The sequence below is a fragment of the Solanum dulcamara genome, chromosome 2 (assembly GCF_947179165.1).
Source record: "Solanum dulcamara chromosome 2, daSolDulc1.2, whole genome shotgun sequence".
Lineage (NCBI taxonomy): Eukaryota > Viridiplantae > Streptophyta > Magnoliopsida > Solanales > Solanaceae > Solanum > Solanum dulcamara.
Genome location: NC_077238.1, coordinates 52,927,538 through 52,941,407, shown reverse-complemented (window position 1 = coordinate 52,941,407; position 13,870 = coordinate 52,927,538).

Sequence of the window (13,870 nt, the reverse complement as noted above, 5' to 3'; positions counted from 1 at the left end):
GGCAAGGTAAGACATGAGAACTAACGAGATAGCACTTGGATAATTTTTTGTACCCTCTCATAATCTTATAACGGTAAAAGGTGATACAGGATAATGTATCTATAAGGTTACAAGTGGGGGTAAGGAAAGTGGTGAAAGAGTTTAAACGAAATGGGTAGAACTAGCTGGTTACTACAGGATGACGAGCTTATATGCCAAAATTCCTTCGGAATTACACCAGATCATGTTAGACAACGCACAGAATGACTACGAGAGACATTATATGAGGGGACCATATCATTATTCGGTAGCCAACTTTAAGGATTGGGAAAAAAGGGGAAGAAGAACCCAAAAGATTGAATGCCAGTTAAAGTTCTGGAATGGAACCCCTCTATAATTTATATAAAGTCTTAAAGGAAGTTGCATTTAACATTCGGGGACGAATGTTCTAAAGGGGGAAGGATGTTACACCCCATATCTTTGAACTCGGAAGGTCCCTTAAGTTATTTAGAAGCTAGTATGTAAGCCACTTAAGTTACGACCCTATTAAACAACTCTAAGGAAAGAGGATTGTGATACCTCGAGAGAAGGAAGGTTGGAAATAGAGTTATACGAATCTGGAAAGAGTTGGAGGCTAAGGAATCGAGTTACCTATGTAAGCTACTAACTTGGAAGTCTTACATACTTAAGCTATTGGAGTACGAACCAAGCTTGAGAAGCATGGATTACATAGGCTCTTAAAATGAGATGAGATTACGAACTCACGAGGAAGAGGAGAAGATGACACGTGGCAGCCAATAAGGAGGTGCTACGTGGCAGCACCTCAAGAAAGTAGGTGACCCACCTGCTTGGGGGTCAAGTAAGTGACCCACCTACTTGAAGGTGGACCCCACTACCATGTGGCAGCACTGCATTGGCCGCATGGTTGAGGTGGACCAATAAGGGCCTGACACGTGTCACCCTTAGGGGATGACACGTGTCACCTCATATATATATATGTGTGTGTATATGACTCTTCATTGGTTCAATTCTCCAAAAACATCAGCCTAGCAAGGAGAAACAATTTTGAGAGAAAGAGATAGAGAGGCAGCCATGGTTTTTGCAGTTTGAAGGTAAGTTTCTCACTTTTGTTCTGTGAATATGTGGAGGTGTATATATGTATATTAAGATGCCTATGGAACGATATTTTCAGTTCTTCACTTTGAAAACTAAGAGAAACTTAATGAGAAAACGCTAGGGCATAGACCCATTTTTGGAGAGAACAGTCGTTAGTAATATTGGTATAACTTCTTGTGTATAGCTTAGTTTCGGGTTATTCAATATGTTTTAGAAAGGTATTTCATAGGTATATAACTTTTATTTAGACTTTCAAATCCAGTTTTGCTTTTAGATTCACGAAAAAGGGTGATGACGTGTAGAGGAGGTACTGCCAGATTTGGTTTTGGAAATCCTACACGGACAGCTGTAAGTATTTTGGTCATATATTTTCATAAAAAATTGTTGTAGAGGTAATTCAAAATTATTTCTGACCTTGATACACATGTATATAACTTTCATTGAGGCCACAAATATTGTTTCCTTCAATTACCCCTTTGAAACTAAGCGACAATACAATACGATAGGCTGTCCAGAATTCACGTTTTGATAGGTTTGGCGAGTTTTGGCCATTTTTGGGAAAGGTAAGGTTTTTCCTTTCAATTTGAAGCTTATGGTGTTGTTATATGATGTATTACACCCTTTGTATGCTACTGAAAGTTTAAAAAATGTCGTAGAAATGCTCGACGTTCGAAATAAACTAAATTGGAATTGCTATAGTTAAATTGTCGTCGAAGGATAGTGTTGTTCGTGTGAGGTGCTGCTGTAGGGGTATGATGTGTTGTTTCAGGGCCTAAATATGTTCTAATTTGGGTTAGGGTGCTTCTGGTTGAATCCACACGACCCCTCATTGCGTATAATGAAAGGCGTTACAAAATAAAGGCTAGACGCCCTATTGTGCTACCATATTTTTGAATAAGTCGTTTGGAGTTTGTGTTGTATATTGTTGGTGTGAATTGCTGCAGGTTGTTGTTGTTGGTTGGCTGTAGGTCTTAGGGACCTAATTGGAAATTTTTATAGGGCACATTATAGGGGAGGTGTTGCCCAAATTTCGTCGACGCCTTAGCGAATAACAAAATTAGTGAGGGAAACGACTAAGGAATTAGATTACATTAATACTAAGATGTAACCTAGGGTGGTGGAAAGTAAAAAATGGGTTGATATTCATACTACTTTAATGTTGAATAGGTTCAAAGGACGGCGAGGCAAGCAGGATAAGGAATAATTCAGACAAGGTATGTGAAGCTTTCTCTTGGCATGTTGTTGACATAGTGCGTAAAGCTATCTTTCTTTCCTGTTGGCATGTCATAGCCTTAGGTGGTTTGTGGATGAAATGTGGGAATAGTTCCATTCCCAAAACTCCAAGTATGCCTCCTAATCCCCATCCACTGTTTGATAATAGAACCCCTATAAAGATTAAGTATTGCCTGTTAAGGCTTCTACGTGTTAAAGAGTAGTTTATGAAAAGCTATCTATACTTTCTCTTGATATGTACTTGGCATGAAAATGAGGTTATGATGCCATGGTTGTTCATCGAGCCCTAGAATAGGATGGGTACGAAATATCCACATAAAGGAAAGTACAGACTATATATAGTTTATTCTCTTTCTTCTTCTGGCATGTCTTAGTTGTAGGTTCAACATGATATGAGTTCTGGGATAACTCCATTCTTAGCATCTCTTATTTATGTCTGAATATCATACTTTTATAATAATTGAACTATTTCCCTGAAAACTTCTCTATGCTAAAGAGATAACAAATGTACAGGCTCCAAGTCTTACAAACTATATGTTAACAATTGTTTCTGGTTCCATAAGCAATTTGGTTTTACTTTAGTACATGCCTAGGAGCCCCGAGATTATAATTGATATTGCCCATAATGGTATTTAGAAGTCACTCGAGATGACTACACTACTACTCGAGTCCTCCGACAAAATTTTAATCTTCTTATATATCAAGTCTCTAATAATGATTTAAATTGCATACTCACTACTCTACTCGTGTATATTGTAACACTTCTTTCCCTGAGTCCCGAGCGAAGATATGTTCTCGTGCACAGTTCACTGCATTATTCTCTGAGTCCCTCAATAGAGGGCTAGGATACGTGTATAGATATATGATGATGTGTTGTAATAAGGTGGTGATGGCACTGGGGCTATGATGGTTTTACAGAGGTGATTCACCGGACCCCCGAAAGGGCCGGTTATATGATATGATTCGAACATGCATGTTTTTGTAATTCACAAAGTATAGGTACAGGTTTCTGAATTAATATCTTATCCCCTGTTTCTCTATTTCGAATATACCTCCAGTGTATTATGTTACATTTTACATACTCAGTACATATATCGTACTGAACCCCTTTCCCGGGGGGCTGGATTCATGCCCACAGGTACAGATATAGATTTTGGGAGTCCGTCAGCTTAGGATTCCATGCAGATCAGTTGGAAGAGGCTCCATTGTATCGGGGCCTAGTTTTTGATACTGTCCATGGATGTATAAAAAATATTTTATCCATTCAGGGGTACGGCGGGGGCCCTGTCCTGCCATATGTTGTCATTTATATGTTTATAAGTCTGCATACATATATATGTGGGTTGTATATGTCAATTTGGTTCAGTTGGGTCTATATGATATATTGCACATATTGTTATGTTATGGCATCCTTATCGGCTTGCGTGCCCTGTCATGTTGTAATACAAACAAAAAGGGCTACATGTATATGTAAATATTATCGCCTAGTGGGGCTCTATTACATGATATTGTTTTATTTACTATTCAATGTGACCACAGCTGATAGATATGTGTACGGGGGGTCCATGTCGAACCCCAGTTGCGACCTACGGGGTTGAGTCGTGAAAAAAGTGGTATCAGAGCAATTCATCCTCGGAGTGTCTGCAGACCGTGTCTAATAGAGTCTTAGTTATCGATGTGTTGCACGCCACATCTATAAACAGGAAGCTATAGGATATTTAGGATGTTACTTTTCTTCTACATCTGAGATCGTGCTTCAGATTCGAGTCATAGAAAAATTCCTTATACTAACTTTGGATCTTAACAGAAGGAAGACACCAATAGAAAGAAGTAATTGACGACATGGAAAGTTATGGAGTATGCAGGTAAGTAAAGTAAAGCTGTGGAAGATATCCGTCGGGTAAGGTATTGAAATATAAAGTTGAAACGTAAAAGGAAAGCAGATAGAAAGTGCAACAGATGTCGTTTGAAGTTGGACATATGAGGTAAGTCCAGTATTTTTATATTATTATTGACGTTGAAAGCCCTGTGTGGTTGCGATATGAGATGACATTGAAAGCCCTGTACGGCTGTGATATGATATGAATATATATATATATATATATATGTTGATCCTGTGAGGCATTGTTGGTATGTTTTGTGTGCAGGTTGTGGGATAGTAAGAAGTGTAGAGGAAACTCTGCCAAAATTTTCCCAGAACGGGGAAAAGGAAATGAAACATAGATTTTTGAGATGTCTGAGAAGTTGATACCAAGTACCCCTACTATGTTCAACTAAAGCTGTAAGAGGTATCCTTCAGGTTGCAGATAAGGGGCACCCTTTTCACTTGAAAAATTTTATGTCGGAGGAACAAAAGCTTATTTAAATAGAAAGTTCAGACCACGGTATTTCCAGCCGTATTTGTACTGTAGGAATCTAAATAGAGGGCTCAGGGTGAATGATAAGATGTCCCGCGAACGAGTTTCACTCTTTTTGGAAAAACATACCAAGCCCTCAACTCCTATTGTAAATTAGATGAGTTGTTCGTAACTCAAAGATAAACTCGGAATGAGACCAGAAGGGTCAAGTATTAAAATAACTACTGTGATGTTTCAGAGATTCTGGGTTCTTTCAACAATGGTTGAACAATGATTTGTGATAACAGTTTATAGTTCTCCACCGATTAATTGGGAAAAGAACTCCTAATGGAAGCATCTCAGGGAGATGTCAGGGATGAATACGAATTAAAAAGGGGATATGTAAGTATGAATTGAACAGTGTAATACGAGTATGCAGGGACAAAGTGGAACCACTAGTAAGACGCATTTAGTACGCGTTGACTATGCTAAAGGCCTACGTTGAGAACGCAGTAAGAGCATGGGGCTTAAGATAAAAAAAATAAATGAAAAAAAATGCGTGTACACAACGTAGCCCCGAAAATGGTGGAATCCTTAAGGGACGAGGATGTCAAACTTAAGGAATAAGTGGCGCAACTCCTATTCGCCCCAAGAAGCACAGGATGTAGGTTGGGATAAAGCTACTACTCCAAGAAAACCTTATCGTCGGAATATTAGCACTGCCTAATTAGAATTGGAACGACTACAAGTACAAACAAAGGAAAGTATGAGTACCCTCTAAAAGGGGGAAGTTAATGAGAAAATGGCAAAAGTAAGATGAAGGCAATCGATATGGGAATATATTTAAGATGGACATCTAAACATCAACAGGATATCTTACCGAACCAAGTTAGAAAGATCGGAAGCTACCAATAATTGGATGGAAGCCAGAATGCTACATAAGGCAGCATTAAGAACTTTTTGACGAGACCCTGACTGACATAACACTAGAAGGTAGTTGCGGATAAAAACAAAAGAGTGTAACCATGAAAGGAAATCAACCAACTTAAGAGATATTACGAAGGATAATGACAGCATGCTAGACCAAAAGCCAAAATATTGGTTATAGAGTTAGTCGCAAATGATGTTGCGATAGATAAATCACCAAAGAAAAAGGAATAGAAAGCCTCCTGTGGTAGAAAATAAGGAGAACATAAAGTGAATAGAGGATAGTGGAGTTATAGGTCTACACTGGTACTGGATGCAAGATAACAGACGAAAGGACAGGGCAAAACATAAAGACTCGCGAGATAAATCTTGGGCTAAATCGAGTGCCCGCACATCGTGGAAAGGATTACAACGAAACGCTACACGAAGACTTCCCAGGAAGGTCACCCATCCCAGTATTACTCTCACCCCAGCATGCTTAACTTCAAAATTCTGATGGAACTTAATGTGTTAGTGCTGGTATGATCACCCGAGATGGAAGAATCGGAACTAGTAGCGGAGGAACGATATGATATTATGTTCCTGGAATACTATACCTTACGTTAAGGCAATTGTAACAAGGGCGTAAGCAAAATAAGAAGGATTAGCTAATTGCTAACTGATGACACAATTAACTACTGAGACATGCAAAAGTAGGTTAAGACAGACTACCGAGATGGAATTGGTACTACGGGTAAGGTAAGACATGGCCATGATTAGACCAAAGACCTACCCTAACATCGAATATAGTATAAGGGAGAGAAAGGCAAGGTAAGACATGAGAACTAACGAGATAGCACTTGGATAATTTTTTGTACCCTCTCATAATCTTGTAACGGTAAAAGGTGATACAGGATAATGTATCTATAAGGTTACAAGTGGGGGTAAGGAAAGTGGTGAAAGAGTTTAAACGAAATGGGTAGAACTAGCTGGTTACTACAGGATGACGAGCTTATATGCCAAAATTCCTTCGGAATTACACCAGATCATGTTAGACAACGCACAGAATGACTACGAGAGACATTATATGAGGGGACCATATCATTATTCGGTAGCCAACTTTAAGGATTGGGAAAAAAGGGGAAGAAGAACCCAAAAGATTGAATGCCAGTTAAAGTTCTGGAATGGAACCCCTCTATAATTTATATAAAGTCTTAAAGGAAGTTGCATTTAACATTCGGGGACGAATGTTCTAAAGGGGGAAGGATGTTACACCCCATATCTTTGAACTCAGAAGGTCCCTTAAGTTATTTAGAAGCTAGTATGTAAGCCACTTAAGTTACGACCCTATTAAACAACTCTAAGGAAAGAGGATTGTGATACCTCGAGAGAAGGAAGGTTGGAAATAGAGTTATACGAATCTGGAAAGAGTTGGAGGCTAAGGAATCGAGTTACCTATGTAAGCTACTAACTTGGAAGTCTTACATACTTAAGCTATTGGAGTACGAACCAAGCTTGAGAAGCATGGATTACATAGGCTCTTAAAATGAGATGAGATTACGAACTCACGAGGAAGAGGAGAAGATGACACGTGGCAGCCAATAAGGAGGTGCTACGTGGCAGCACCTCAAGAAAGTAGGTGACCCACCTGCTTGGGGGTCAAGTAAGTGACCCACCTACTTGAAGGTGGACCCCACTGCCACGTGGCAGCACTGCATTGGCCGCATGGTTGAGGTGGACCAATAAGGGCCTGACACGTGTCACCCTTAGGGGATGACATGTGTCACCTCATATATATATATGTGTGTGTATATGACTCTTCATTGGTTCAATTCTCCAAAAACATCAGCCTAGCAAGGAGAAACAATTGTGAGAGAAAGAGATAGAGAGGCAGCCATGGTTTTTGCAGTTTGAAGGTAAGTTTCTCACTTTTGTTCTGTGAATATGTGGAGGTGTATATATGTATATTAAGATGCCTATGGAACGATATTTTCAGTTCTTCACTTTGAAAACTAAGAGAAACTTAATGAGAAAACGCTAGGGCATAGACCCATTTTTGGAGAGAACAGTCGTTAGTAATATTGGTATAACTTCTTGTGTATAACTTAGTTTCGGGTTATTCAATATGTTTTAGAAAGGTATTTAATAGGTATATAACTTTTATTTAGACTTTCAAATCCAGTTTTGCTTTTAGATTCACGAAAAAGGGTGATGACGTGTAGAGGAGGTACTGCCCAGATTTGGTTTTGGAAATCCTACACGGACAGCTGTGAGTATTTTGGTCATATATTTTCATAAAAAATTGTTGTAGAGGTAATTCAAAATTATTTCTGACCTTGATACACATGTATATAACTTTCATTGAGGCCACAAATATTGTTTCCTTCAATTACCCCTTTGAAACTAAGCGACAATACAATACGATAGGCTGTCCAGAATTCACGTTTTGATAGGTTTGGCGAGTTTTGGCCATTTTTGGGAAAGGTAAGGTTTTTCCTTTCAATTTGAAGATTATGGTGTTGTTATATGATGTATTACACCCTTTGTATGCTACTGAAAGTTTAAAAAATGTCGTAGAAATGCTCGACGTTCGAAATAAACTAAATTGGAATTGCTATAGTTAAATTGTCGTCGAAGGATAGTGTTGTTCGTGTGAGGTGCTGCTGTAGGGGTATGATGTGTTGTTTTAGGGCCTAAATATGTTCTAATTTGGGTTAGGGTGCTTCTGGTTGAATCCACACGACCCCTCATTGCGTATAATGAAAGGCGTTACAAAATAAAGGCTAGACGCCCTATTGTGCTACCATATTTTTGAATAAGTCGTTTGGAGTTTGTGTTGTATATTGTTGGTGTGAATTGCTGTAGGTTGTTGTTGTTGGTTGGCTGTAGGTATTAGGGACCTAATTGGAAATTTTTATAGGGCACATTATAGGGGAGGTGTTGCCCAAATTTCGTCGACGCCTTAGCGAATAACAAAATTAGTGAGGGAAACGACTAAGGAATTAGATTCCATTAATACTAAGATGTAACCTAGGGTGTTGGAAAGTAAAAAATGGGTTGATATTCATACTACTTTAATGTTGAATAGGTTCAAAGGACGGCGAGGCAAGCAGGATAAGGAATAATTCAGACAAGGTATGTGAAGCTTTCTCTTGGCATGTTGTTGACATAGTGCGTAAAGCTATCTTTCTTTCCTGTTGGCATGTCATAGCCTTAGGTGGTTTGTGGATGAAATGTGGGAATAGTTCCATTCCCAAAACTCCAAGTATGCCTCCTAATCCCCATCCACTGTTTGATAATAGAACCCCTATAAAGATTAAGTATTGCCTGTTAAGGCTTCTACGTGTTAAAGAGTAGTTTATGAAAAGCTATCTATACTTTCTCTTGATATGTACTTGGCATGAAAATGAGGTTATGATGCCATGGTTGTTCATCGAGCCCTAGAATAGGATGGGTACGAAATATCCACATAAAGGAAAGTACAGACTATATATAGTTTATTCTCTTTCTTCTTCTGGCATGTCTTAGTTGTAGGTTCAACATGATATGAGTTCTGGGATAACTCCATTCTTAGCATCTCTTATTTATGTCTGAATATCATACTTTTATAATAATTGAACTATTTCCCTGAAAACTTCTCTATGCTAAAGAGATAACAAATGTACAGGCTCCAAGTCTTACAAACTATATGTTAACAATTGTTTCTGGTTCCATAAGCAATTTGGTTTTACTTTAGTACATGCCTAGGAGCCCCGAGATTATAATTGATATTGCCCATAATGGTATTTAGAAGTCACTCGAGATGACTACACTACTACTCGAGTCCTCCGACAAAATTTTAATCTTCTTATATATCAAGTCTCTAATAATGATTTAAATTGCATACTCACTACTCTACTCGTGTATATTGTAACACTTCTTTCCCTGAGTCCCGAGCGAAGATATGTTCTCGTGCACAGTTCACTGCATTATTCTCTGAGTCCCTCAATAGAGGGCTAGGATACGTGTATAGATATATGATGATGTGTTGTAATAAGGTGGTGATGGCACTGGGGCTATGATGGTTTTACAGAGGTGATTCACCGGACCCCCGAAAGGGCCGGTTATATGATATGATTCGAACATGCATGTTTTTGTAATTCACAAAGTATAGGTACAGGTTTCTGAATTAATATCTTATCCCCTGTTTCTCTATTTCGAATATACCTCCAGTGTATTATGTTACATTTTACATACTCAGTACATATATCGTACTGAACCCCTTTCCCGGGGGGCTGGATTCATGCCCACAGGTACAGATATAGATTTTGGGAGTCCGTCAGCTTAGGATTCCATGCAGATCAGTTGGAAGAGGCTCCATTGTATCGGGGCCTAGTTTTTGATACTGTCCATGGATGTATAAAAAATATTTTATCCATTCAGGGGTACAGCGGGGGCCCTGTCCTGCCATATGTTGTCATTTATATGTTTATAAGTCTGCATACATATATATGTGGGTTGTATATGTCAATTTGGTTCAGTTGGGTCTATATGATATATTGTACATATTGTTATGTTATGGCATCCTTATCGGCTTGCGTGCCCTGTCATGTTGTAATACAAACAAAAAGGGCTACATGTATATGTAAATATTATCGCCTAGTGGGGCTCTATTACATGATATTGTTTTATTTACTATTCAATGTGACCACAGCTGATAGATATGTGTATGGGGGGTCCATGTCGAACCCCAGTTGCGACCTACGGGGTTGAGTCGTGAAAAAAGTGGTATCAGAGCAATTCATCCTCGGAGTGTCTGCAGACCGTGTCTAATAGAGTCTTAGTTATCGATGTGTTGCACGCCACATCTATAAACAGGAAGCTATAGGATATTTAGGATGTTACTTTTCTTCTACATCTGAGATCGTGCTTCAGATTCGAGTCATAGAAAAATTCCTTATACTAACTTTGGATCTTAACAGAAGGACGACACCAATAGAAAGAAGTAATTGACGACATGGAAAGTTATGGAGTATGCAGGTAAGTAAAGTAAAGCTGTGGAAGATATCCGTCGGGTAAGGTATTGAAATATAAAGTTGAAACGTAAAAGGAAAGCAGATAGAAAGTGCAACAGATGTCGTTTGAAGTTGGACATATGAGGTAAGTCCAGTATTTTTATATTATTATTGACGTTGAAAGCCCTGTGTGGTTGCGATATGAGATGACATTGAAAGCCCTGTACGGCTGTGATATGATATGAATATATATATATATATATATATATATATGTTGATCCTGTGAGGCATTGTTGGTATGTTTTGCGTGCAGGTTGTGGGATAGTAAGAAGTGTAGAGGAAACTCTGCCAAAATTTTCCCAGAACGGGGAAAAGGAAATGAAACATAGATTTTTGAGATGTCTGAGAAGTTGATACCAAGTACCCCTACTATGTTCAACTAAAGCTGTAAGAGGTATCCTTCAGGTTGCCGATAAGGGTCACCCTTTTCACTTGAAAAATTTTATGTCGGAGGAACAAAAGCTTATTTAAATAGAAAGTTCAGACCACGGTATTTCCAGCCGTATTTGTACTGTAGGAATCTAAATAGAGGGCTCAGGGTGAATGATAAGATGTCCCGCGAACGAGTTTCACTATTTTTGGAAAAACATACCAAGCCCTCAACTCCTATTGTAAATTAGATGAGTTGTTCGTAACTCAAAGATAAACTCGGAATGAGACCAGAAGGGTCAAGTATTAAAATAACTACTGTGATGTTTCAGAGATTCTGGGTTCTTTCAACAATGGTTGAACAATGATTTGTGATAACAGTTTATAGTTCTCCACCGATTAATTGGGAAAAGAACTCCTAATGGAAGCATCTCAGGGAGATGTCAGGGATGAATACGAATTAAAAAGGGGATATGTAAGTATGAATTGAACAGTGTGATACGAGTATGCAGGGACAAAGTGGAACCACTAGTAAGACGCATTTAGTACGCGTTGACTATGCTAAAGGCCTACGTTGAGAACGCAGTAAGAGCATGGGGCTTAAGATAAAAAAAATAAATGAAAAAAAATGCGTGTACACAACGTAGCCCCGAAAATGGTGGAATCCTTAAGGGACGAGGATGTCAAACTTAAGGAATAAGTGGCGCAACTCCTATTCGCCCCAAGAAGCACAGGATGTAGGTTGGGATAAAGCTACTACTCCAAGAAAACCTTATCGTCGGAATATTAGCACTGCCTAATTAGAATTGGAACGACTACAAGTACAAACAAAGGAAAGTATGAGTACCCTCTAAAAGGGGGAAGTTAATGAGAAAATGGCAAAAGTAAGATGAAGGCAATCGATATGGGAATATATTTAAGATGGACATCTAAACATCAACAGGATATCTTACCGAACCAAGTTAGAAAGATCGGAAGCTACCAATAATTGGATGGAAGCCAGAATGCTACATAAGGCAGCATTAAGAACTTTTTGACGAGACCCTGACTGACATAACACTAGAAGGTAGTTGCGGATAAAAACAAAAGAGTGTAACCATGAAAGGAAATCAACCAACTTAAGAGATATTACGAAGGATAATGACAGCATGCTAGACCAAAAGCCAAAATATTGGTTATAGAGTTAGTCGCAAATGATGTTGCGATAGATAAATCACCAAAGAAAAAGGAATAGAAAGCCTCCTGTGGTAGAAAATAAGGAGAACATAAAGTGAATAGAGGATAGTGGAGTTATAGGTCTACACTGGTACTGGATGCAAGATAACAGACGAAAGGACAGGGCAAAACATAAAGACTCGCGAGATAAATCTTGGGCTAAATCGAGTGCCCGCACATCGTGGAAAGGATTACAACGAAACGCTACACGAAGACTTCCCAGGAAGGTCACCCATCCCAGTATTACTCTCACCCCAGCATGCTTAACTTCAAAATTCTGATGGAACTTAATGTGTTAGTGCTGGTATGATCACCCGAGATGGAAGAATCGGAACTAGTAGCGGAGGAACGATATGATATTATGTTCCTGGAATACTATACCTTACGTTAAGGCAATTGTAACAAGGGCGTAAGCAAAATAAGAAGGATTAGCTAATTGCTAACTGATGACACAATTAACTACTGAGACATGCAAAAGTAGGTTAAGACAGACTACCGAGATGGAATTGGTACTACGGGTAAGGTAAGACATGGCCATGATTAGACCAAAGACCTACCCTAACATCGAATATAGTATAAGGGAGAGAAAGGCAAGGTAAGACATGAGAACTAACGAGATAGCACTTGGATAATTTTTTGTACCCTCTCATAATCTTGTAACGGTAAAAGGTGATACAGGATAATGTATCTATAAGGTTACAAGTGGGGGTAAGGAAAGTGGTGAAAGAGTTTAAACGAAATGGGTAGAACTAGCTGGTTACTACAGGATGACGAGCTTATATGCCAAAATTCCTTCGGAATTACACCAGATCATGTTAGACAACGCACAGAATGACTACGAGAGACATTATATGAGGGGACCATATCATTATTCGGTAGCCAACTTTAAGGATTGGGAAAAAAGGGGAAGAAGAACCCAAAAGATTGAATGCCAGTTAAAGTTCTGGAATGGAACCCCTCTATAATTTATATAAAGTCTTAAAGGAAGTTGCATTTAACATTCGGGGACGAATGTTCTAAAGGGGGAAGGATGTTACACCCCATATCTTTGAACTCGGAAGGTCCCTTAAGTCATTTAGAAGCTAGTATGTAAGCCACTTAAGTTACGACCCTATTAAACAACTCTAAGGAAAGAGGATTGTGATACCTCGTGAGAAGGAAGGTTGGAAATAGAGTTATACGAATCCGGAAAGAGTTGGAGGCTAAGTAATCGAGTTACCTATGTAAGCTACTAACTTGGAAGTCTTACATACTTAAGCTATTGGAGTACGAACCAAGCTTGAGAAGCATGGATTGCATAGGCTCTTAAAATGAGATGAGATTACGAACTCACGAGGAAGAGGAGAAGATGACACATGGAAGCCAATAAGGAGGTGCTACGTGGCAGAACCTCAAGCAAGTAGGTGACTCACCTGCTTGGGGATCAAGTAGGTGACCCACCTACTTGAAGGTGGACCCCACTGCCACGTGGCAGCACCCCCCATTGGCCGCATGGTTGAGGTGGCCCAATAAGGGCCTGACACGTGTCACCTTTAGGGGCTAACATGTGTCACCTCATATATATATATGTGTATATGAATCTTCATTTGTTCAATTATCCAAAAACATCAGCCTAGCATGGAGAAAACAACGTGAGAGAGAGAGATAGAGAGGCAGCCATGG